The following is a 15,532-nucleotide window of genomic DNA, read 5'->3' on the forward strand; positions in this document are numbered from 1 at the left end:
GCTCCGAACCTTCAGTCATGTCCGGATCTAGCCTTCAAGGCTGATGGGTGCCTTCCTCCGTCACGGAAGAAGACATCAAAAAGTTGAGGGAGGCCAGATATCTGACCGCCGAGATTTTGCATCGGCTACCTCCCCGAGGGCGGGCCGTCCCTACCCCCGAACCCAACGAGAACGTCGTGTTCATATCCCACTTCCTCCGAGATCTAGGCCTTGCTCTGGATCCTTTCGTCAGGGGTTTGATGTTTTATTATGGGCTAGACTTTAATGATCTAGCTCCGGACTCCTTTCTTCATATCACGACATTTATTGTCGTGTGCGAGGCCTTCCTCCGGGTTACCCCTCACTTTGGCCTATGGCTCAAGACCTTTGAAGTGAAGCCGAAGATGATCGAGGGGAAACATGTAGCGTGTGGAGGTGCCTCAATACGCAAGATGACGGGAGCTCCGTGGCCCAAAGGTTCCATCCCAGAGGTGTCTGAATTGTGGCAACAGGAGTGGTTCTACATCACGGCTCCTAGAAGTGCCAAGTGGGCGGCCGCCCCTGTTTTCCGCTCGGGCCCTCCACCACAACTGATGTCATGGATCAGCAGAGGTCTGAGCTGGGGTCCAGCCAAGGACGTGCCTATACTGCAAAGCCGCATTCTAGATCTCTTCAATGGAGATTTCAGTTTGGTTGCGGTAATACAAGTTATGCTGGTTTGTCAAGTCCAGCCTTGCAAACGCCGGCCTCTTCGCCTATGGGAGTTCAATCCCGAGGTACCCGTGTCATTCAAAATTTTCTCGGCCTGACGCACGAGGAGATGTACAAGTCATTCTTCGGACCTCAGGTGAAGTGTCCAGAAATCACCGAGGACGTGGGCCTGAGCAGTAACCGCGCCGCCAAACAGATAAGGCATCTTTCGGCCGAACATACTATCTCTCCTTCGTTATGAAGTTATTTCTGAGAGTTCACTCTTTGACCAGGACTGGCTTACAAAGGCAAAGTTGATTCGGTGTTCGGCCCCTCTCCCGGAGGGTTTAGAAAATCCGGTATTGGAAAAGATGCTCCAGACCACACCTTGCTCGGAGCCCTTGAAGGAAGATACTGTGGAGGATAATGCGGGCGGACGCGGGTCCCCAACGCTGCCCATTCTAGTCGAGGGAGCGAGCGTCTCCATGAAGCAAGACGACCAGAAGAGGAAAAGGACTGCGCCCAGGGATTCGGAAGCCGAAGCTTCCAAACGGGAGAAGAACTCTCCCACAGAGGGTCCTACCTTGGGGGGCGCCGTTGCCGCACAAAGTCCGCGGGGGGATCAATTCTCCCACGAGTCGTAAGTGACCCGAAATACTTTAATAGTACAGATATGCCATCTTTTTCTTCTGAGAAGATAACCACCGCATATATTTTGCAGTTCGGGCCTTAGCCCCTCTCAAATGAGCTCGTCTTCGGGGGATCTTCTTCCAGAGATGATGGAGAGCGAAACACCTCCTCCGGACTCCTCCGCTCCGGAAGCGGGCGACCCTGAAGTGTCATCGCGGAGGGCCTCTCCGAGTCCGGTGAGGCCAGAAGATAATCCCATTGACCCCGAAGCTCCCAGTGTCTGGCTCCTGAAGAGAGCAGACAAAAGAGTCCGGCACCGTCTAGTGTGCGATCGGATGTTCTGAGGGAGTTGGTGGGGCGAGCGGCCATCTCAGACGAACACCATGTGCTGATGAATACGGTGATGGAGAGAATCTCGTCCTCCGAAAGCGGATTGCATGAAGCTTTTATGAGTCTACTGACAGGCTTTGAGGTACGTAAAAAATGTATGATAGTCCTGCACATGCTAGGTGTGCCCTATGTAGATAGTAGCCCCTGAGACTCTGGTTGTCGTCGGAAACGACGACGAACAGAGGATCATATTCCCAGGTAATAACCATACTGCCTCTATGTGCAGGTGATGGAAGCTCCGGTGGCTAGCCGGACTAGCGAGTTTGCCCATTTAGAAAGGCAGTTGGATGCGGCAGACGCCGACATCGAGCTTGTTAACAAAAGGCTTGACGAGGCACAGGGTAAGTGTCATTATCTGGTAAATGTCACATAGGAAGAGTAGCATGATGCCAGTATCTTTAATATGTTGTGACTACAGATGGAGCTGCCACTATTGAAGCCTTGCGGGCAGAACTTGCCCGAGCCAAGGAACAAGCGAGGTTGGGTAATGCGGCTGCTATGAAGGCGGCCGAAGAGTTGCAAGCCGAGAAGGCCGCACATGGCAAGAGCCGAGATAAGATGGCCAAGATGGCCATAGAATTAAAAGCCGCCGCCGACCGTTGCCGGGTTCTTGAAAAGGAAAACCAGGCGAAGGCATCGGACCTTGAGAAGGTTGCTGCAACGAGGAAAGACCTCCGCTCTGCTATGAGGGCAAAGAAGGAGGAGCTACGGGAAGCCGGGGACATTGTAGCTGGGAAATCCTTTATGTTGCGGAGGAAGTTCGGAGATCCACGATATGCCCCTCTGGATCGGCCGTGGAGCTCGGAGGATGTGTATATGGATTTGGCGGCGAGCGCTGCCGATGCGGCTAAGTACTTCCAGGGTCAGACGGACCGTGAAGTAGACCAACTGTTTTGGAGACAATTCCATTCTCCCGAGAGTCCACTTTCATTGACTGATCTATTAGCCGAATGGGCCGAACTAAATAGGTTGTCCGGACTCTCCATGAGGTCTGTTGTGGATCAGCTATGGTCGGGAAGGTCAAAACCAAACAACTATTTCAGCTTGGTGCAGCAGTTTCTTGACGTGGTGCCGCGCATTAATGAGATGAAGAGGTCGGCGTGCATAGAGGGCGCACGGATGGCCTTTGCCCGTGTTAAGGCATACTGGGCGGAGATGGATGCTACCAATGTTGCAGCGCAGGATTCGGCCATAGGTCGAAAGGCTGCTGAGCACTAGTTTGAAGAAGTTCTTGAGGGTGCCCGTTTGATAGAGATCCAGTGCTCAAAAAATATTATGTTTGAGTGATATGTAATCTTATTGTAAGAGAAATGGTTTTATAAATGTTTATAAGGCTATTTTTATACTTTTTCCTGAAAGTAATATGATGCCTCCTGGGCGGTCGTTTATGTATACATGTGTATAACTTGAAAGATTGCAGTCGTCGGCTTCAACCCCCATGCATATAAAGCGGAGGTGCTCGCAAAAACACGCATTCACACTTAACCCAACGTCTTGGTCCTATTAAGGAGGTGATAGCAGAGCGAGCGAGGCAACCGGACTATAATGCTTTAGCACTTTCACTTAGCCATAGGAGTTTGACAGTGGGGCTACTAGATAGCCCCTGGTGGCTCCGCACTCTCCCGATTCTGGGGTGCGTACATGCCTAGCCGAAAAACGGCCCTTCATTAAGGCGGAGGAATTCTAACATTCCCACAGGTCATTGAGTGGTTGAACAGTCTCACGCTATATCATGACAGTCAGTTTTCGGCTTTCTCTACTGAGGTGCTCGTCCGGATGAACCAGGGCACAATCGCAGTAGTTCTCCTGGTGCTACCTTAGCCGGTAAAGCGGAACGTAAGGCACCAAAACACAGGAGCCGGGCAAACCCAACATTTGACCAAAGACAATGATTCGGAGCTGATGCATATAGGGCCAAACTCGAGACGCCGAACACTCCCTAAGGTATTTGGTCTTTGTGGTATAAACCGGGCCTAAATAATGGCCTTTGTAAGAAGCCCCTTGTGTCCAGGTACGTGCATTGTTCTGGCGTGGCCAGATGCCAAGACGTCAGCATCCTTCAACGGTGGATATATATCAACAAGAGACAGTAAAAAAGGTTTACGCAGGGTCTTAATCTAAAAAGAATCCTTGGAGCGGGTCCCTGCTACACGTCTGCGCCTGTGTCTCCGTTGTGCCGTATCCTGGACGGGTGTAGCACGATGATCGTCTGTAAAAGAAAGGAAGTTAAGTGAAAAAGTTGTCGTGCAAAAAGATAGTTTTTTTAAAAGAAAACTATGTATAATTGAAGATCATAAGAAATTGCCACTTGTCTGCGCGCATTGAGCCCCTTGTATTGACAAATAGGGGTGTGACCATTTATTCGGTATAAATAGCAGCGCCAGACTTGATTAGTTATGTCTGAGGTCTTGACGACCTATTTGGATGCTTTCACTGGTCCGGGCGCCTTTAATGTGCGGCTGCCAAGGCAGCCTCACTCTCTTCGGCGCGCAGAGATCGCTTGATATTTCCGTGTACTGTAATGATGCCACATGGACCGGGCATCTTGAGTGTGAGGGAGGCGTAGTGTGGTATTGCATTAAAGCGAGTGAAAGCTTCGCGTCCGAGCAGTGCTTGATAGCCACTTTGAAACGAAGCGATGTGGAAAGTTAAATGCTCGCGACGGAAGTTATCGAGGGAGCCGAATATAACTTGTAGTAAGAGGGAGCCCGTACAACGAGCCCCTGGGCCTGGCATTGCTCCTTTAAAGGTTGTATTGCTATGGCGAATTTGTGTTGGGTCTAACCCCATCCCGCGGATTGTATCCTGATATATTAGGTTTAGGCTACTGCCGCCGTCCATCAAGACTCGTGTGAAGTGATATCCACAAATTACTGGGTCTAATACCAGGGAAGCCCATCCTGCGTGTCGGATACTTGCTGAGTAATCACGATGGTAGAAAGTGATCGGTTCAGATGACCAGTGGCAGGACTTCGCGGTGACAGGCACTTGGGTATATTTTCCTGGGTGTACCGCGTTGTTTTTTCCCTTGATCACGTGTAACACATTTACTGTTTTGACTTCTGGTGGAAATTTCTTTTGTTCCCCCGTGTCTTGCTTGGGGGGCTCGTCCTCATCTTCACTTGGTGTATCCTCCCCCTTGTGTACGGCGTTGAGCTTGCCGGACTGCTTGAAGACCCAACATTCTCTGTGGGTATGATTAGCGGGTTTACCAGCGGTACTATGGATCTGGCATACTTGGTCTAGAATTTTGTTGAGGCTGGACAGTTCATCCCTGGTGCCTTTAGGGGGCGGCTTTTGACCTAGCTGAGAGCTTTTGAATCCGGCATTTACTGTCGTGCCCTTCGTGCTGTCTTCTTTAATCCGGCGTTTGTTATTGCTATTGCGCCGTGATTTCCCGTTTCCATCTCTTACTTCAGATGTATTGGGGTCCCTGGTGCTGCATCTGGCTAGGCAGCTGTCCTCGCCCGCGCAAAAGCGGGTCATGAGGTTTGTTAATGCGGCCATCGTTCTCGGCTTATTTTGGCCGAGGTGTCTGGCGAGCCATTCGTCACGGACGCTATGCTTGAAAGCTGCCAAGGCTTCGGTGTTCGGACAGTCGACAATCTGGTTCTTTTTAGTAAGAAACCTGCTCCAAAGCTTTCGGGCTAACTCTCCGGGCTGTTGAGTTATATGACTCAAATCGTCCGCATCCGGAGGTCGGACATAAGTCCCTTGAAAATTTGCCCGAAAGGCGTCTTCGAGCTCTTCCCAACTTCCAATGGAGCTTTCGGGGAGGCCTTTGAGCCAGTGACGAGCTGGCCCTTTGAGCTTGAGGGGTAAGTACTTGATGGCGTGGAGATCATCTCCTCGAGCCATATGGATGTGAAGGATGTAGTCCTCAATCCAGACCCCAGGGTCTGTTGTTCCATTGGATGCCTCTATGTTTACGGGCTTGAATCCCTCTGGAAATTCATGGTCCAGCACCTCATCGGTGAAACATAGGGGGGGTGCGGCACCCCAGTAGCTGGGTGTACCGCGTTGTTCGGATGTTTTTTGTGTTGCAGTGTATGCTGGGGCACGCTTGCGTGGTCCATAGATGGATCTTGTTGCGCCGTCCTTTGGGTGCGAGCCCTCACATGGGTCGCGTATTGTATTGTGAGCGGCGTTTTATGCCGTTCTGTGTTGGTAGAGGGGTCGTCTATCCGACCAGGTGGCTGCTTTGATATTTGGTTGTGGGGGGTCTGAGGCCTCCTCATCGAATTCGCGTAGCAGCTTCCGCTTTGGGTAGCTCTTGGAGGGACGATTGTCGCCGTACCTTGCTGATGTGTTGAGTATTTTGCTCCATCTGATGTGGAGTGTGTCTTGCGCAGCCTTGAGCCTTTGCTTCTGCTTTTTCAGACTCCTCGCGGTGGCAACAAGCCTTTTATGGGCAGTCTGCTGCTCCGGGTGCCTGTCCGGCGTTACATCGTCCGGACCATCATCCTTGATAGGATTTGTTTGTTCGGTTTGATTATCCGGATTGCCGTTGTCCGGCAGTGGTTCGCCTTGCTCCAGCGCTGGGTCTGTGTGATCGCTATTTCTGTCGAGGCGGGATTTGGGGTGGTGCTTGCGTCACCGCTTTGACTGCTTTTCGAGGGAACAAGCCTTCGGTGCATCCTTCGCCTCCTCGTCGTCATCTTTTGGTGCGTCCACCATGTATACGTCATATGACGAGGTGGCATTCCAGGGCCCGATAGGCGCTGGTTCTTTATTGTCTCCTTCATCGGCGTCCATATCGTCGATGTCTTCAGAGTCGAAGTCGAGCATGTCGGTTAAATCATCGACAATGGCTACAAAGTGGGTGGTCGGTGGGCTTTGAGTTTCTTCATCGTTCGAATCCCAACCTTGCTGACCGTAGTCCGGCCAGGGTTCTCCTGATAAAGAGAGAGACTTCAGTGTCTTCAGAATATCGCCGAAAGGCGAGTGCTGAAAGATATCCGCGGCAGTAAACTCCATGATCGGCGCCCAATCGGATTCGATCGGCAGGGGCGCGGAGGGTTTTGAGTCCGGAGAGGAGTCCGGCTCCTTGGAGTCACGAGTCTCGCAGAGTGCGGGGCTGGTGTTCGGCTCGATCGCCGTTGGGATTGCAGCCCCCGAGGCGGCGTCCAACCACCCATCCTCGACCGACGCAGTTGGCTCCGAATTAAGTGTCAAAACCAATGCGGACGCGGCCTCCAGGGCACTGTTCGGCGGCAGAGCTAGATCATGCTCGTCGCGACAGTGCGGCGCGCTCGGCAGTGGCTCGAATCTGTCGAAGATCCAGTCCCCACGGATGTCACTCGTGTAGTTTAAGCTTTCAAATCTGACCTGACGGCCAGGGGCATAGCTTTCGATCTGCTCCAGATGGCCATGTGAATTGGCCCGCGGTGTGAAGCCGCCGAAGACGAAGATCTGTCCGGGGAGGAAGGTCTCACCCTGGACTGCATCGCTATTGATGATCGTAGGAGCCATCGAGCCTGACGGCGACGACACAGAGGAACTCTCAATGAAAGCACCAATGTCGGTGTCAAAACCGGCGGATCTCGGGTAGGGGGTCCCGAACTGTGCGTCTAGGCCGGATGGTAACAAGAGGCAAGGGACACGAAGTTTTACCCAGGTTCGGGCCCTCTCGATGGAGGTAATACCCTACGTCCTGCTTGATTAATATTGATGATATGGGTAGTACAAGAGTAGATCTACCACGAGATCAGAGAGGCTAAACCCTAGAAGCTAGCCTACGGTACGATTGTTGTTGTGTATGTTGTCCTACGGAATGAAACCCTCCGGTTTATTTAGACACCGGATAGGGTTAGGGTTACATAGAGTCGGTTACAATGGTAGGAGATTGCATATCTGTATCGCCAAGCTTGCCTTCCACGCCAAGGAAAGTCCCTTCCGGACACAGGACAAAGTCTTCAATCTTGTATCTTCATAGTCCAGGAGTCCAGCTGAACATATAGTCCGGCCATCCGGACACCCCCTAATCCAGGACTCCCTCACTAACCCTATCCGGTGTCTATATAAACCGGAGGGTTTTAGTCCGTATGACAACATACACAACAACAATCATACTGTAGGCTAGCTTCTAGGGTTTAGCCTCTCTGATCTTGTGGTAGATCTACTCTTGTACTACCCATATCATCAATATTAATCAAGCAGGACGTAGGGTTTTACCTCCATCGAGAGGGCCGGAACCTGGGTAAAACTTCTTGTCCCTTGTCTCCTGTTACCATCCGGCCTAGACGCACAGTTCGGGACCCCCTACCCGACATCCGCCGGTTTTGACACCGACATTGGTGCTTTCATTGAGACTTCCTCTGTGTCATCGCCGTCAGGCTCGATGGCTCCTACGATCATCAATAGCGATGCAGTCCAGGGTGAAACCTTCCTCCCCGGACAGATCTTCGTCTTCGGCGGCTTCACACTATGGGCCAATTCACTTGGCCATCTAGAGCAGATCGAAAGCTATGCCCCTGGTCGTCAGGTCAGATTTGGAAGCTTAAACTACACGGCTGACATCCGCGGGGACTGGATCTTCAACGGATTCGAGCCACTACCGAGGGCGCCGCACTGTCGCGACGAGCATGATCTAGCTCTGCCGCCGAACAGTGCCTTGGAGGCCATGTCCGCATCGGCTTCAACCCTTAATTCGGAGCCAACTGCGACGATCGAGGATGGGTGGTTGGACGCAGCCTCGGGGGCTGCGATCCCAATGGCGATCGAGCCGAACACCAGCCCCGCACTCTGCGAGACTCGTGACTCCAAGGAGCCGGACTCCTCTCCAGACTCCAAACCCTCCGTGCCCCTGCTGATCAAATCCGATTGGGCGCCGATCATGGAGTTTACTGCCGCAGATATCTTTCAGCACTCGCCTTTCGGCGATATTCTGAAGACACTGAAGTCTCTCTCTTTATCAGGAGAACCCTGGCCGGACTACGATCAGCAAGGTTGGGATTCGGACGATGAAGAAACTCAAAGCCCACCCACCACCCACTTTGTAGCCACTGTGGACGATTTAACCGACATGCTCGACTTCGACTCCGAAGACATCGACGATATGGACGCCGATGAAGGAGACAATAAAGAACAACGCCTATCAGGACCTGGAACGCCACCTTGTCATATGACATATACATGGTCGACGCACCAAAAGATGACAACGAGGAGCGGAAGGACGCACCGAAGGCTTGTTCCTCGAAAAGCAGTCAAAGCGGCGACGCAAGCGCCGCCCCAAATCCCGCCTCGACAGAAATAGCGATCACACAGACCCAGCGCTGGAGCAGGGCGAACCACTGTCGGACAACGGCAATCCGGATAATCAAACCGAACAAACAAATCCTATCAAGGATGATGGTCCGGACGATGTAACGCCGGACAGGCACCCGGAGCAGCAGACTGCCCACAAAAGGCTTGTTGCCACCGCGAGGAGTCTGAAAAAGCAGAAGCAAAGGCTCAAGGCTGCGCAAGACACACTCCACATCAGATGGAGCAAAATACTCAACACAGCAGCAAGGTACGGCGACAATCGTGCCTCCAAGAGCTACCCAAAGCGGAAGCTACTACCCGAATTTGATGAGGAGGCCTCAGACCCCGCACAACAAAATATCAAAGCAGCCACCTGGTCGGATAGACGACCCCTCTACCAACACAGAACGGCATACAACGCCACTCATAATACAATACGCGACCCATGCGAGGGCTCGCACCCAAAGGACGGCGCAACAAGATCCATCTATGGACCACGCAAGCGCGCCCCAGCATACACTGCAACACAACAAACATCCGAACAACGCGGTACACCCAGCTACAGGGGTGCCGCACACCCCCTATGTTTCACCGACGAGGTGCTGGACCATGAATTTCCATAGGGATTCAAGCCCGTAAACATAGAGGCATACGACGGAACAACAGACCCTGGGGTCTGGATTGAGGACTACATCCTTCACATCCATATGGCTCGAGGAGATAATCTCCACGCCACCAAGTACTTACCCCTCAAGCTCAAAGGGCCAGCTCGTCACTGGCTGAAAGGCCTCCCCGAAAGCTCCATTGGAAGTTGGGAAGAGCTCGAAGACGCCTTTCGAGGAAATTTTCAAGGGACTTATGTTCGACCTCCGGATGCGGACGATTTGAGTCATATAACTCAATAGCCCGGAGAGTCAGCCTGAAAGCTTTGGAACAGGTTTCTTACTAAAAAGAACCAGATTGTCGACTGTTCGGACGCCGAAGCCTTGGCAACTTTCAAGCATAGCGTCTGTGACGAATGGCTCGCCAGACACCTCGGCCAAAATAAGCCGAGAACGATGGCCGCATTAACAAACCTCATGACCCGCTTTTGCGCGGGTGAGGACAGCTGGCTAGACAGATGCAGCACCAGTGACCCCAGTACATCTGAAGTAAGAGATGGAAATGGGAAATCACGGCGCAACAGCAATAACAAACGCCAGATTAAAGAAGACAACACGAAGGGCACGACAGTAAATGCCAGATTCAAAAGCTCTCGGCCAGGTCAAAAGCCGCCCCCTAAAGGCACCAAGGATGAACTGTCCTGCCTCAACAAAATTCTGGACCAAGTATGCCAGATCCATAGTACCCCTGGTAAACCCGCTAATCATGCCCATAGAGAATGTTGGGTCTTCAAGCAGTCCGGCAAGCTCAACGCCATACACAAGGGGGAGGATACACCAAGTGAAGACGAGGACGAGCCCCCCAAGCAAGACACAGGAGAACAAAAGAAATTTCCACCAGAAGTCAAAACAGTAAACGTGTTACACGTGATCAACAGAAAAAACAACGCGGTGTTCCCAGGAAAATATACCCAAGTGCCTGTCACCACGAAGTCCTGCCACTGGTCGTCTCAACCGATCACTTTTGACCATCGTGATTACTCAGCAAGTATCCGACACGCAGGATGGGCTGCCCTGGTATTAGACCCAGTAATTGGCGGATATCACTTCACACGAGTCTTGATGGACGGCGGCAGTAGCCTAAACCTAATATATCAGGATACAATCCGCGGGATGGGGTTAGACCCAACACAAATTCGCCATAGCAATACTACCTTTAAAGGAGTAACGCTAGGCCCAGGGGCTCGTTGTACGGGCTCCCTCTTACTACAAGTTATATTCGGCTCCCCCGATAACTTCCGTCGTGAGCATTTAACTTTCCACATCGCTCCGTTTCAAAGTGGCTATCAATCACTGCTCAGACGCGAAGCTTTCGCTTGCTTTAATGCAATACCACACTATGCCTCCCTCACACTCAAGATGCCCGGTCCACGTGGCATCATTACAGTACACGGAAATATCAAGCGATCTCTGCGCGCCGAAGAGAGTGAGGCTGCCTTGGCAGCCGCACATTAAAGGCGCCCGGACCAGTGAAAGCATCCAAATAGGTCGTCAAGACCTCAGACACAACTAATCAAGTCCGGCGCTGCTATTTATACCGAATAAATGGTCACACCCCTATTTGTCAATACAAGGGGCTCAATGCACGCACACAAGTGGCAATTTCTTATCATCTTCAATTATACATAGTTTTCTTTAAGAAAAACTATCTTTTTGCACGACAACTTTTTCATTAACTTCCTCTCTTTTACAGACGATCATCGTGCTACACCCATCCAGGATACGACACAACGGAGACACAGGTGCAGACGTGCAGCAGGGACCCGCTCCAAGGATTCTTTTTAGATTAAGACCCTGCGTAAACCTTTTTTACTGTCTCTTGTTGATATATATCCACCATTGAAGGATGCTGACGTCTTGGCATGTGGCCATGCTAGAACAATGCACGTACCTGGACACAAGGGGCTTCTTACAAAGGCCATTATTTAGGCCCGGTTTATACCACAAAGACCGAATACCTTAGGGAGTGTTCGGCGTCGCGAGTTTGGCCCTATATGCATCAGCTCCGAATCATTGTCTTTGGTCAAATGTTGGGTTTGCCCGGCTCCTGTGTTTTGGTGCCTTACGTTTCGCTTTACCGGCTAAGGTAGCACCAGGAGAACTACTGCGATTGTGCCCTGGTTCATCCGGACGAGCACCTCAGTAGAGAAAGCCGAAAACTGACTGTCATGATATAGCGTGAGACTGTTCAACCACTCAATGACCTGTGGGAATGTTAGAATTCCTCCGTCTTAACAAAGTGCCATTTTCCGGCCGGCATGTACGCACCCCAGAATCGGGAGAGTGCGGAGCCACCAGGGGCTATCTAGTAGCCCCACTATCAAACTCCTATGGCTAAGTGAAAGTGCTAAAGCATTATAGTCCGGTTGCCTCGCTCGCTCTGCTATCACCTCCTTAATAGGACCAAGACGTTGGGTTAAGTGTGAATGCGTGTTTTTGCGAGCACCTCCGCATTATATGCGTGGGGGTTGAAGCCGACGACTGCAATCTTTCAGGTTATACACATGTATACATAAACGGCCGCCCAGGAGGCATCATATTACTTTCAGGCAAAAGTATAAAAATATCCTTATAAACATTTATAAAAGCATTTCGCTTACAATAAGATTACATATCACTCAAACATAATATTTTTTGAGCACTGGGTCTCTATCAAACGGACACCCTCAAGAACTTCTTCAAAGTAGTGCTCAGCAGCCTTTCGACCTATGGCCGAATCCTGCGCTGCAACATTGGTAGCATCCATCTCCGCCCAGTATGCCTTAACACGGGTAAAGGCCATCCGTGCGCCCTCTATGCACGCCGACCTCTTCATCGCATTAATGCGCGGCACCACGTCAAGAAACTGCTGCACCAAGCTGAAATAACTGTTCGGTTTTGACCTTTCCGGCCATAGCTGATCCACAACAGACCTCATGGAGAGTCCGGACAACCTATTTAGTTCGGCCCATTCGGCTAATTGGTCAGTCAATGAAAGTGGATGCTCGGGAGAATGGAATTGTCTCCAAAACAGCTAGTCTACTTCACGTTCCGTCTGACCCTGGAAGTACTTAGCCGCATCGGCAGCGCTCGCTGCCAAATCCATATACACATCCTCCGAGCTCCACAGCCGATCCAGAGGGGCATACCGTGGATCTCCGAACTTCCTCCGCAACATAAAGGATTTCCCAGCTACAATGTCCCCGGCTTCCTGCAGCTCCTCCTTCTTTGCCCTCATAGCAGAGCGGAGGTCTTTCCTCGTCGCAGCAGCGTTCTCAAGGTCCGATGCCTTCGCCTGGTTTTCCTTTTCAAGAACCTGGCAATGGTCGGCGGCGGCTTTTAATTCTATGGCCATCTTATCTCAGCTCTCGCCATGTGCGGCCTTCTCGGATTGCAACTCTTCGGCCGCCTTCATAGCAGCCGCATTACCCAACCTCGCTTGTTCCTTGGCTCGGGCAAGTTCTTCCCGCAAGGCTTCAACAGTGGCAGCTCCATATGCAGTCACAGCATATTAAAGATACTGGCATCATGCTACTCTTCCTATGTGACGTTTACCAGATAATGACACTTACCCTGTGCCTCGTCAAGCCTTTTGTTAACAAGCTCGATGTCGGCGTCTGCCGCATCCAACTGCTGTTCTAAATGGGCAAACTCGCTAGTCCGGCTAGCCATCGGAGCTTCCATCACCTACACATCGAGGCAGTATGGTTATTACCTGGGAATATGATCCTCTGTTCGTCATCGTTTCGGATGACAACCAGAGTCTCAGGGGCTACTATCTACACAAGGCACACCTAGCATGTGCAGGACTATCATACATTCTTTTACGTACCTCAAAGCCTGTCAGTAGACTCATAAAAGCTTCATGCAATCCGCTTTCGGCGGACGAGATTCTCTCCATCACCGTATTCATCAGCACACGGTGTTCGTATGAGATGGCCACTCGCCCCACCAACTCCCTAAGAACATCCGATCGCACACTAGACAGTGCCGGACTCTTTTGTCTGCTCTCTTCGGGAGCCGGACACTGGGAGCTTCGGGGGTCAATGGGATTATCTTCTGGCCTCACCGGACTCGAAGAGGCCCTCCGCGATGACACTTCAGGGTCGCCCGCTTCCGGAGCGGAGGAGTCCGGAGGAGGCGTTTCGCTCTCCATCATATCTGGAAGAAGATCCCCCGAAGACGAGCTCATTTGAGAGGGGCTAAGGCCCGAACTGCAAAATATATGCGGTGGTTATCTTCTCAGAAGAAAAAGATGGCATATCTGTACTATTAAAGTATTTCGGGTCACTTACGACTCGCGGGAGAATTGATCCCCCCGCGTACTTTGTGCGGCAACGGCGCCCCCCAAGGTAGGACCCTCTGTGGGAGACTTCTTCTCCCGTTTGGAAGCTTCGGCTTCCGAATCCCCGGGCGCAGTCCTTTTCCTCTTCTGGTCGTCTTCCTTCATGGAGACGCTGGCTCCCTCGACTAGAATGGGCAGCATTGGGGGCCCGTGTCCGCCCGCATTATCCTCCACAGTATCTTCCTTCAAGGGCTCCGAGCAAGGTGCGGTCTGGAGCATCTTTTCCAATACCGGATTTTCTAAACCCTCCGGGAGAGGGGCCGAACACCGAATCAACTTCGCCTTTGTAAGCTAGTCCTGGTCAAAAAGCAAACTCTCAGAAATAACTTTGTAACAAAGGAGAGATAGTATGTTCGGCCGAAAGATGCCTTACCTGTTCGGCGGCGCGGTTACTGCTCAGGCCCATGTCCTCGGTGATTTCCGGACACTCCACCTGAGGTCTGAAGAATGACTTGTACATCTCCTCGTGCGTCAGGCCGAGAAAATTTTGAATGACACGCGGTCCCTCGGGATTGAACTCCCATAGGCGAAGAGGCCGGCGTTTGCAAGGCTGGACTTGACGAACCAGCATAACTTGTATTACCGCAACCAAACTGAAATATCCATTGAAGAGATCTCGAATGCGGCTTTGCAGTATAGGCACGTCCTTGGATGGACCCCAGCTCAGACCTCTGCTGATCCATGACATCAGTTGTGGTGGAGGGCCCGAGCGGAATACAGGGGCGGCCGCCCATTGGCACTTCTAGGAGCCGTGATGTAGAACCACTCCTGTTGCCACAATTCAGACACCTCTGGGATGGAACCTTTGGGCCACGGAGCTCCCGTCATCTTGCGTATTGAGGCTCCTCCACACGCTACATGTTGCCCCTCGATCATCTTCGGCTTCACTTCAAAGGTCTTGAGCCATAGGCCAAAGTGAGGGGTAACCCGGAGGAAGGCCTCACACACGACAATAAATGTCGTGATATCAAGAAAGGAGTCCGGAGCTAGATCATGAAAGTCTAGCCCGTAATAAAACATCAAACCCTTGACGAAAGGATCCAGAGCAAGGCCTAGACCTCGGAGGAAGTGGGAGACGAACACGACGTTCTCGTTGGGTTCGGGGGTAGGGACGGCCTGCCCTCGGAGAGGCAGCCGATGCAAAATCTCGGCGGTCAGATATCTGGCCTCCCTCAACTTTTTTATGTCTTCTTCCGTGACGGAGGAAGGCACCCATCGGCCTTGAAGGCTAGATCCGGACATGACTGAAGGTTCGGAGCATCTGACCTGAACTTTGGGCGCTTGAGCTTGAGGTAGGGGAAGGATTCAATTGAGCACGGGAGGGAAAAATAAGGGCCTTGTCCCTTTATAAAGAGGGTGAATATCAAGCGTCCTCTTCGTGTCCGTTTGGACTTGCCTATAATCTATGAGTCCTAGAAGCGATTGGGTTACCCACGCCCGTATTGATGAGAATCCCGGAATAAGGGGACACGATCTCTGCTTTAACAAGACGTGCCAAGGAAACCGCCTCGCATGACGCGCTGAGGTGGGATAATGAAATGACTCGGATAAAGGCTTGGCCATGGTGTGTCACACTATGGAATACATCAGCAGATTAGATTTGTGGAAATAT

This window comes from Triticum dicoccoides, chromosome 5A, assembly GCF_002162155.2.
Source record: "Triticum dicoccoides isolate Atlit2015 ecotype Zavitan chromosome 5A, WEW_v2.0, whole genome shotgun sequence".
NCBI classification, from domain to species: domain Eukaryota; kingdom Viridiplantae; phylum Streptophyta; class Magnoliopsida; order Poales; family Poaceae; genus Triticum; species Triticum dicoccoides.